Here is a 9,561-nt window from a genome sequence, read left to right on the forward strand (position 1 = left end):
AAGGGGAGTGGGGAACACCTTGGCAGATATACCTATACAGAATGAGGGAGGCAGGCCTTGGTGGTAGCAACGGTGGGACAACAATGCAGGTGCAAGCGAAGCCTCAGCTGATCCTATTGGGAGTCTGCAGCTGGAATGACTCTTCAAAGTCATAACTGAGGAGACAGAAGAGCCCTTATACTCCCACGCTGTCCACTCATTGGATGTGGGCTTCCCTCAGGTAGGAGTTACAACCTTGGGCAAGGCAGCTTCTTTTGGTCAACAATTCCTGGGAGGGACTCAGCTGTCAACACTCCCAGGAGCTGGAAGAATGAGTGTCTCAGTCATGACAGCAGTTCTAAGTGGTGCAGTGGAATTTGGGCAAAGACATCAAAGAGATAAGGAATGAAAAACACATCTGGAGAAAGATAAATCCGAGCAAAGGAAATAGTAAATGCAAAGGCTGTGAGGCAAGCACTTGCCTAGGGTGACTGGAGAACTATAAGGGACCTACGGTGGCTGGACCTACAGCAGAGCGAGTGCAAGGTTAGTAGAAGAAAGCAGAAAGGTAGTAGGCATAAAGGGGAGTGGTCCAGATTATGGAGGGCCTCCTATGTTAGCTCAGGACTTTGGCTTTTAGTTTTTAGGTTGGAAAACATTGCAGGGTTTTGAACAGTGCAGTAAATTGATATAATCAATATGTTAATGGGAGAAATCTGGCTAATATGTTGAAAATTAGTTAGGAAAATTTTGCAGTAATCCGGGTGAAAGGCAACATGATTTAGGCTAGATTATCACCAGGGTAACAAATGGTCAGATTTTGGATACATGTTACAGGTAGAACTGGCATGGTTTGAGAGAAAGAGGAGCCCGAATAATTATAAGAATGGAGCTATATACTGAGATGGGAAAGACTGTGGAACAAGCAGATTTAGAGGGGAAAGAACAAAACCTCAATTTTGAATACTGTATATTTGAAAGAACTGTTAGACACCCACAGATGAGTCTAGAGGTCAGAATTCTGGCTAGAATATAATTGGGGCATCATCAGCAGATGATGGTATTTAGAGCTACAAAAGTAGATGATATAATCAAGGGAATATGTAAGATAGAGAAGAGGTTCAGGGACTGTGTCCAAGGTCATTTTATTGCTAATGTTGCTAATTGAAATTTATTGAAATTGTTGCTAATGTGGAAGAAGAATCAGGAGGATATATTGTCCTCCCAGAAGTCAAGGGAAGAAAGGGTCTTAAGAGGGGGAGTGTTTCAGTCTGTCAAATGCTACTGATGGTCGAGTAAAAAATATACTGAGAATTAATAATCACTGAATCCAGTCAGGCCTACATCTAACATTTTCTGGGCCAGAGTGTCATTTAAAGCACACATAGTACACACCTAAATATTTATGTCATAAATCCAGCTAACAAACTGTTAAAAAAAATTCTTTCCTCTTTTAAAAAAATAACTTCATCGTGCTGTATAAAGACATGTTCAAAGGAGTCAGTCTGACTCCTTTTCAATACTGAACTATGAAAGTGTAAGGATCTTGCCCCCTTCTCTTCCCACTATCGACTCTGCTCTGCCATGCCAGAACACTTGTGTGGGCAAATTCTGGCCAAGGTCTGTTAACACCGCTACAAACAGCTGCTTTTTGGCAGTCCCTCTGGACTGGGGATAAGTGTACCAGTGGTGTGAACGACTCTCAAGGGGGTAGACTCAGGAAAGAAGCCCGTGCAGATTCTGAAGTGGGTTTAAGTGATTTTAGCAGGAAGTTATGGGACTCTGGTTTCCTGGATGTGGTCTAGAAGAGGAACATCAGCTCCAGACAGGCATTTCTCCTTGGCCTTGTGAACTCCTTGCTCCGTGGGGAAGGAGCTTAGCCAGCAAAGGACCAGAGCAGGGATTTCTAAGTTGTGGGGCCCATGGAATATTTCCCCCAGATTGAATCTAGAGGTGGTACAGAATTTAGAAATGTTGATCTTGATAACAGTAGTTTCAAGGCAGCGTTAAAAGTGAAAAAATAGGAAGGAGAGAAATTAGAGACTTCAATGGGCATTGCTGTCAAAATTCTGTCCCATAAAGGAAGGGAGAGGCTGGTATGGTAACTGGTAGGGGAAGCTGATCAAAACAGGATGCTTTTGTATATACTGATGAGAAAGAGAGGAGAGGAAACAGGGTAAAATCTGATAATGTGTAGTGGAGAAGGGACTTTATTGTTGAAGTCATGTCCTTGAGTATGTGAGAAGGAACGGGGTGTAGTGCCCAGTGGATGGTTGTTTTTTATCAGAAGACTAGACAGTTCATCCATAGTAACAAGAGAGAAGGAAAAGTAAATCGACACAGAAGCAGATAGCTGTTAGGTGTGACGGTGGAAGGGTTTCAATGTCTATTCTGATTGCTTCTATTTTCTCAGTGAAACAGGAAGCAAGAGTGGGAGCACGTATTGGAGATAGGAGAAGAAAAGAGAAAAAATGAAATGTTACCTACTTCATTACCAGCTCCTATCTGAATAATCATTTACATCAGTCATATAACCCCACCCATCCACTCTACTGAAGATGTCTTAACAGTCATTCACGTCCTCCAAACCACCAAATCCTTTTCCCTTAGGGGCTGTCCTTGAATTCTTGTGAACTTGGAGATGGCTAACCACTTGTCCCTCTGAAGCCTCTCTCTCTCTGGGGCTTTCATGCTGTGGCTGTTCTCCTTTTCTGCCTTCATACCTTGTCTTCTGTCTTCACTGAATTCTTTCCCCATGACTCTTTTCTAAAGCCAGATTCTTTCATGTTTCTGTCTTCTAAATCCCATGCTCCTTCTCCAGGCAATCTCATTTCCTCTTGAGGGTTCAACTGTCACAAGATGAAGCCCCAAATGTTTCCTTCCACCTAGACGCCCCTCAGCTTGTGGCTAGTCCTACAGCACTTCACAATTCCTGCGTTTGAGACTGAACTCACCACATCTCCTTATGGACCCTCCCCTACTCGCTTATGCAGCAGTATAATTCTCGTCCTCCCTCACTTGAAATCGGAGTCATTGCTGACTCTCCCTTTCTTTCTGCGTCTAGTATAGGTTCCATAACACTCAAAAGTGCTTTCAAATCCTTTCCTCCCTTTTTGCTTCCATCGCCAGCTGCCTTGTCCAGGCACATGCTTCTCTCTCCTTGATTATTGGGGTAGTCTCCTAAAGAATCGTACTTCTTCTTTTCTTTCAACTACACTCTTATTCAATCTGACATCTCAGGGATGGAAGATTTATCTTCCCAAAGAACAAATGGCAACATCCCTGTACCACATCCATTGTTTAAATTAAAGACAAACTTTTAAACCTACACTAGTTGATCTCAATCTACCTTTCTCCTGAATTTTACATTTCTTTCCTATATTTATTCTAAATCCTAGTCAAAGCGAATCACTATTTTCCACACATTTTTTCAGCCTGGGTTTCACCACTATAACCTTATGCTATTCTTGTTGCTGCAATGCCTTTTCTCATCTCAAAAAATTTATTAACACCCAATTCAAATGTCACTGCATCTGCTACTTTCAACTCCACCCAAACTTGAAAGCTGTTTATATATTCTCTGAAAAATGTAAATTATGTGGGACCACTTTTATATTACTAATTGAACTTATTGCTATTTTTTTAAATTATTTGTATATCTGGGTTTGTTACCCATACTAATTGATAAGCTATAGGCTTTGGGGACAGAAAAATCTGAAAAAACATTATATGTTATTTATACTTTAATCAGAACTGTGCAGTAAAATCTTTTGCAATGAATGACAGTGTTCTGTATCTGCACAGTTGAATACGGTATCCACTAGCTACACGTGGCTATTGAGCACTTGAAGTGTGGCTAGTACAACTGAGAAACAAAATTTTAAATTTTCTTTAATTTTAATTATTTTAAATTTAAATAGCTACAAGTAGCTAGTGGCTTTTAGATATTACATGTTTGGCCTGCATATGGACACTGAGATTTCCTGGGTAACCTTTGTCTGCAAAATCCATTCATCTCATCACATGTAAATCCTTGCTGTGAATGTTACTACAAGATCCAGAGCTCACCCAGCCATGCGGAACTTCACTGTATGTACCAGCATTGGCCCTCTTTCTATGACTCATGTTGCATGAATCCTAATCTAGCTATTGTCCCTTTTCCCCACATGACCCAAAACACATGAAAGCCTGAAAGTGGTCACAAAGCCGTTACTCTCCTAACACTAATCCATGTACCAGGATTTTCACTGTTATTTATTGTAGTTTCTATTTTCTATCCATATATGGATCAGAGAGACATTACTGGCTGCTTGATGGCAGCAGGAAGAGAAATTAATCTGTTTCAATGACTGTGCACTTTTCTCTCCCTTCATTGTGCTAGCTAAAGAATAATTTCATGTCTCCATTGAATGATCTTCTCCCTAGAAAATCCTCAAATGACTTCTCTGCCTATTCAACCATACTTGTATCTCCACTGAAGTTCTGAACTATAGTCATACTAGAGAATGATACTCTTGAAGAGTATAAGCTATGGTTAGGGCAATAATACAAGCATACATGAAAAGAGAACTGTGGTACAAGAGGTTATGGTTAATGTCAAAAGAATTGTATACACACATACACACACACACACACAAACAAGATTCAAGGAGCTTAGAGGAGAGACTTGTTGCTTTTATATACAAAATATTTTATATGAATAAGTTATGATTTTAGCTATGCTTTGAATTATGGGTAAAATTTAAAACTGATAAAAGAAAAGGCATTCAGAACATGGTATAGAATACTAAAAGGACATGGAATTTATAGGCAGACACACCATTTTCTTCGCAATTGTGTCCTCTTGTGCAAATTTCTTAATATTCAGGGACTTATTTTCCTCTCTTACAAAATGAGAGACTTACAAATGTTCTTTTGAAGATTAGAAATAATGTCTGTAAAACTCCTAGCATGGTGGCTGGAGGATCATTGGAATTCAGTACAGAGTAGCATTTATGACTTTTCCGGATGAAGGAAACTGCATGACCTGAGAACTAAAGGCACAAATTCCCACAGACAGAGGTGAGTTTAAGAGACAGTGTGGTGAGTTACCGTGAATGGATCAGTTTGGTTCGAGGATTGTGTGTATTTGGGAGCAATGGGAGACACATTTAGAAAAATAGATTGAAACGAGATTGTGAAGAGCATTGTATTCCAAGGTAAGGAGTTTATTGTATAGATTGGAAGGAGCCAATAAATATTTTTAAGGGCGTAGCCAAGTAGAAGTGGCGTTTTAAAAATAGAAACATACCAGTGCCATGCTGGCTGGTTTGGAAGAAAGGGGAACAGAGACTCAACTCAGGAGTTGAGTAATTAAAACAGAAAATTAAAAAAGGATTAGAATTAGGGTATCAACTGTGAAAAAATAATTTAAAAATGATGTACAAATATAAGAAATAATACCTAGAAAAAGGTAATAGATGCTTGTTGAAACAAGGAACATGGAATTAAAATTTGGGGCAGTGAAGGGAACACCTTTTTTGGAGTCAGAGAGTCTTGGGCTCAAAATCCTGCCTTCATGTTTTTTGTGAATTTAATTATATACTCCATCTCCCTGAACCTCAGTGGGCTCATCTGTAAAATAAAAGTAATGATACCATAAGGCATTTTTTATTCTGAATTGGGATGATGGTAGAAATGGACAGGATTTAGAAAAAAGGACTACATATTTGAAATAGAAAATAATGTGACTAACATTTTATTTGTTTAATTTGATACAACAGAAGGATCTTCTGGAGGCCGCGTGTAATAGGCATTTGAAAATTCATGACTAGTACTCAAGAAAGAGACTATTATTTTATTTTGAAAATGGAGGCTATTTTAGAATTATGGGAAAGAAATCTAGGCCTGTGATGACACAAAATTGTGAGGCTTATGAAGATACCACCCTCCATCCCTGGGTCCATCTTATTTAGACCATGGTAGCAGGTTTCCTAGCCTGCCGCTCTCACCTCTCGTATTCAGTCTCCACAGTATGGCTCAGTATATTTTCCTAAGCCCCAATCGAAAATCTCCAGTGATTTTGGAGGCTTCACATTCTCATTTCTCTGTTATGTGGCTTCAGTATACCCATTTAGTCTCATATCTCACCACATTTCTGTAAGTTTGCTGGGGTTCAAGGCAGAATCTCCCAGGACTTTTCAATGTTCCTCAGAACAAACTCTTTTATCTCTCTGTGCCCTGAAGTTATGTCTGTGTGAAATGTCATCATGAGTCCCATACATGTCCAGAATATCAGGGTTGTATTTATTTTAAAATTAGAGATATGTGCTACATATGTTAGAAAATTTCTTTTAGGTAACGCAGATCTAGCAGTCAGGATATTGGATTTAGCTTGTGTTCTGTGTTGACTCAAACAATTTGGGTCAGATGCAAAATAAGTAAGAATCAGATTGTCCTTCTTCTTTCTTAGATTTAAAAAAATAATGCAAACCCAAACATTTCTCAGTAATGGACCACTGGTAGAATGCAGAAGAGACTTTATTATCCACCATGGTGTTTGCCTAGAATGGGCAGTCAACATTCTGAATAATCTTTGGCTTAATTTTATTTGACCTGAGACTAATTCCTTTAAAGAGAGTTATCTTGATATGAAGTGAGTGAAATCATTATTTTCACCATTCTTCCTCCATTTTGAGAGTTTCTCTCTTCTATCTCTTGGTACATTCTTCCTTAAAAGCTCAGAGGCCTCCCAGAACTTCCCATTTTCCAAATGGCACACTTTTCCCAATCCCTCCCACTAAGAAGAACCTTATAATTCAGACCTATTCTACCCTCTAGAGATCAAGCTAGGAAAGCTGCCTTAGTAAGCAATACAGGCCAATGGAAAGTCAAGCAGATCTTATCAAGCTTAAGTCATCGCTAAAAATGAAGATATTAAAATCAGTCTATTGTTACTAAGGGTTGAACTCAGGAAGAAGTATCCAGCTGCCTATGAAAATGGCAAATGAACAACTCATCTGGATAATGGTTCCCTGTCTCTGAAAGACCTTTCTCTGGGACAGAAGTCTATATTGTATTGTCTTGAAGACACAATAAACTTCTTATAGGCTGGAAAAAAAAAAAATATATATATATATATATATATCCCAATTTACCTGTGGCAGGGGGCAACTCTCCAGTGTTGCCGGACGCCAGGGTGATGGTACCATCCCTCCAGATATGGATCTGCGTGGCCGAGACACATGAGAGGATATTAGAACAGTGCCTTGCATATGGCAGTTAAAAAAAGAAAATGATATTGGAGCTGGCCCTGTGGCCAAGTGGTTAAAAGTTCTGCACACTCCGCCTCAGAGGCCTGGGTTCACAGGTTTGTATCCCAGGTGTGCACCTACTCCACTCATCAGCCATGCTGTGGCAGTGTCCCACATACAAAGTAGAGGAAGACTGGCACAGTTGTTAGTTCAGGGCTAATCTTCCTCAAGCGAAAAAAAAAAAGAGGAAGATTGGCAATGAATGTTAGCTCAGAGCAAATCTTCCTCACACATAAAAAATCATATTCTTCACGGTCCTTTGCCAGAAAGAGATGTTTTGATAGCACTCACCTAGGTAACTAGTGATGATTATATCTCCAGCACAATTCTTTATCTTGTGAGTGGTCTAATGGACATGTTTACTAGGATTTTCCATAGATATCTCATTGTGGATGGTGTGCCTAGCCACGCACATCCTCCTTCAGGACTGAAGGACCCACTTCTCTACTTGCTAGAATGTTGCTGCCTGATAGCTGTGAGCTGTCAGTTCTCTCCAGAAATTTCCCCCAGCTGAAAACGTCTACCTCACCCAAGGTCACACATCTCCAAGGGGGCTAGTCTGCATCCAGTGACTGGTGCCTCAAACCAGGACAAATCTGAAGGGCCATCCCAGCTTCAGAGCTCCCTGTGAGGTTGGCTGAGATCTTATTTTTACTGCACTGCAGCCCAACCTCTCCCTTGGCCTCATTCTGCTACTTTTACTTACCCCACAGTTGTTGATCCTGGGAGCACACCCTAATAAGGCTTCTTTATAGTAGTCTTTTTCAGAGTCAGCTTCCCAGGAAACCACACTAAGTAACATGCCTCAAGCCAAAACAGACCCCCACCCCCGCCACCAACACCATCTCCAATAAACCTGTACTTCACGCAGCATTTTGTGTGTTGAGCAGCACCATTTCCAGTCAACCAAGGCATCCTCATCACTTGCTCTCACTTCACTCCCACATCCAAGGAAACACAGAGTCTATTAATTTTTTAATAGACAATTTTTTAGAGCAATTTTATGTTTACAGCAAAATAGAGCAGAAGGTACAGAGGTTTCCCATATAACTCCATCCCCACACACGCACAGCCTTCCCCGTTATCAATATCCCCGTACAATTGATGAAACCTACACTGACACATCATTATCATCCAAAGTCATAGTTGACCTTAAGGTTCACTCTTTGTATTGTACATTCTATGGGTGTGGATAAATGTATAATGACATGTATCCACCATTACAGTACCATATAGAGTAGTTTCACTGCCCTAAAAATCCTTTATGTTCTACCTGTACATCCCTCCCTCCTCCTGAGCCACCAGCACCCACTGATCTTTTTACTGTCCCCACAGTTTTGCCTTTTCCAGAATGTCATATATTTGGATTTATACAGTATGTAGCCTTTTCAGATTGGCTTCTTTCACTTAGCAATATGTATTTAAATTTCTTCCCTGTCTTTTTATGGCTTGAGAGCTCATTTCTTTTTAGCACTGAATAATATTCCATTGTATGGAAGTATCACAGTTTATTTTTCTATCACCCACTTTGGCAATAATTTAAAAAGCTGCTATAAATATCTATGTGCAGGTTTTTGTGTGGACATAAGTTTGGAACTCCTTTGGATAAACACCAAAGTGTGCAATTGCTGGGTTATAATGGTAAAAGTATGCTTAGTTTTGTAAGAAAGTGCCAAAATGTCTTCCAGAATGGCTGTACCAATGAATGAGCTGAAGATCACTTCCTTAAACCAGATCTTGCTAGGAATTAGGGTAGAAGGCCATGAGGACTTAGAAGCATGAGGAGGGTGTGGAAAGGATGACACCAAATGGGAGAAACTGAACAGAATAAATAAACTGGAGGCACAAATGACAATAATAAACTTTCAGTTTACTGAGGAGTGGCCTTCCTATAGCTCATTTGCTCCTGAATATAATTGACCTTATTAACATTATCACTCTTATCATCATCTTTCTTATAACACTTTGAGTGCTCTTTGAGAACAAAACACACATGATTTTGCCTGGGGTAATAATTACTCCAAGGAAATCACAGGTGGGAAATAAATTAACTACACGTGTTCAACGTATATTACTTCTGGAGACGAAGAACATACATACACACACACACACACACACACACACACACACACGCATTCACTCAAACTGCCAGATGGAGAGCTTGCTTGACTTGGCTACTCAATTCAACAAGCGGCAGTTTGCCTTGCCACAGTGCACAGGCCCTCCATGATGCAGTTCCTCCGTAACTCCCAGCCACTGTTCTTGTCACCACACAATGCCACACCCCACT

This window comes from Diceros bicornis, chromosome 3, assembly GCF_020826845.1.
Source record: "Diceros bicornis minor isolate mBicDic1 chromosome 3, mDicBic1.mat.cur, whole genome shotgun sequence".
NCBI classification, from domain to species: Eukaryota; Metazoa; Chordata; class Mammalia; order Perissodactyla; family Rhinocerotidae; genus Diceros; species Diceros bicornis.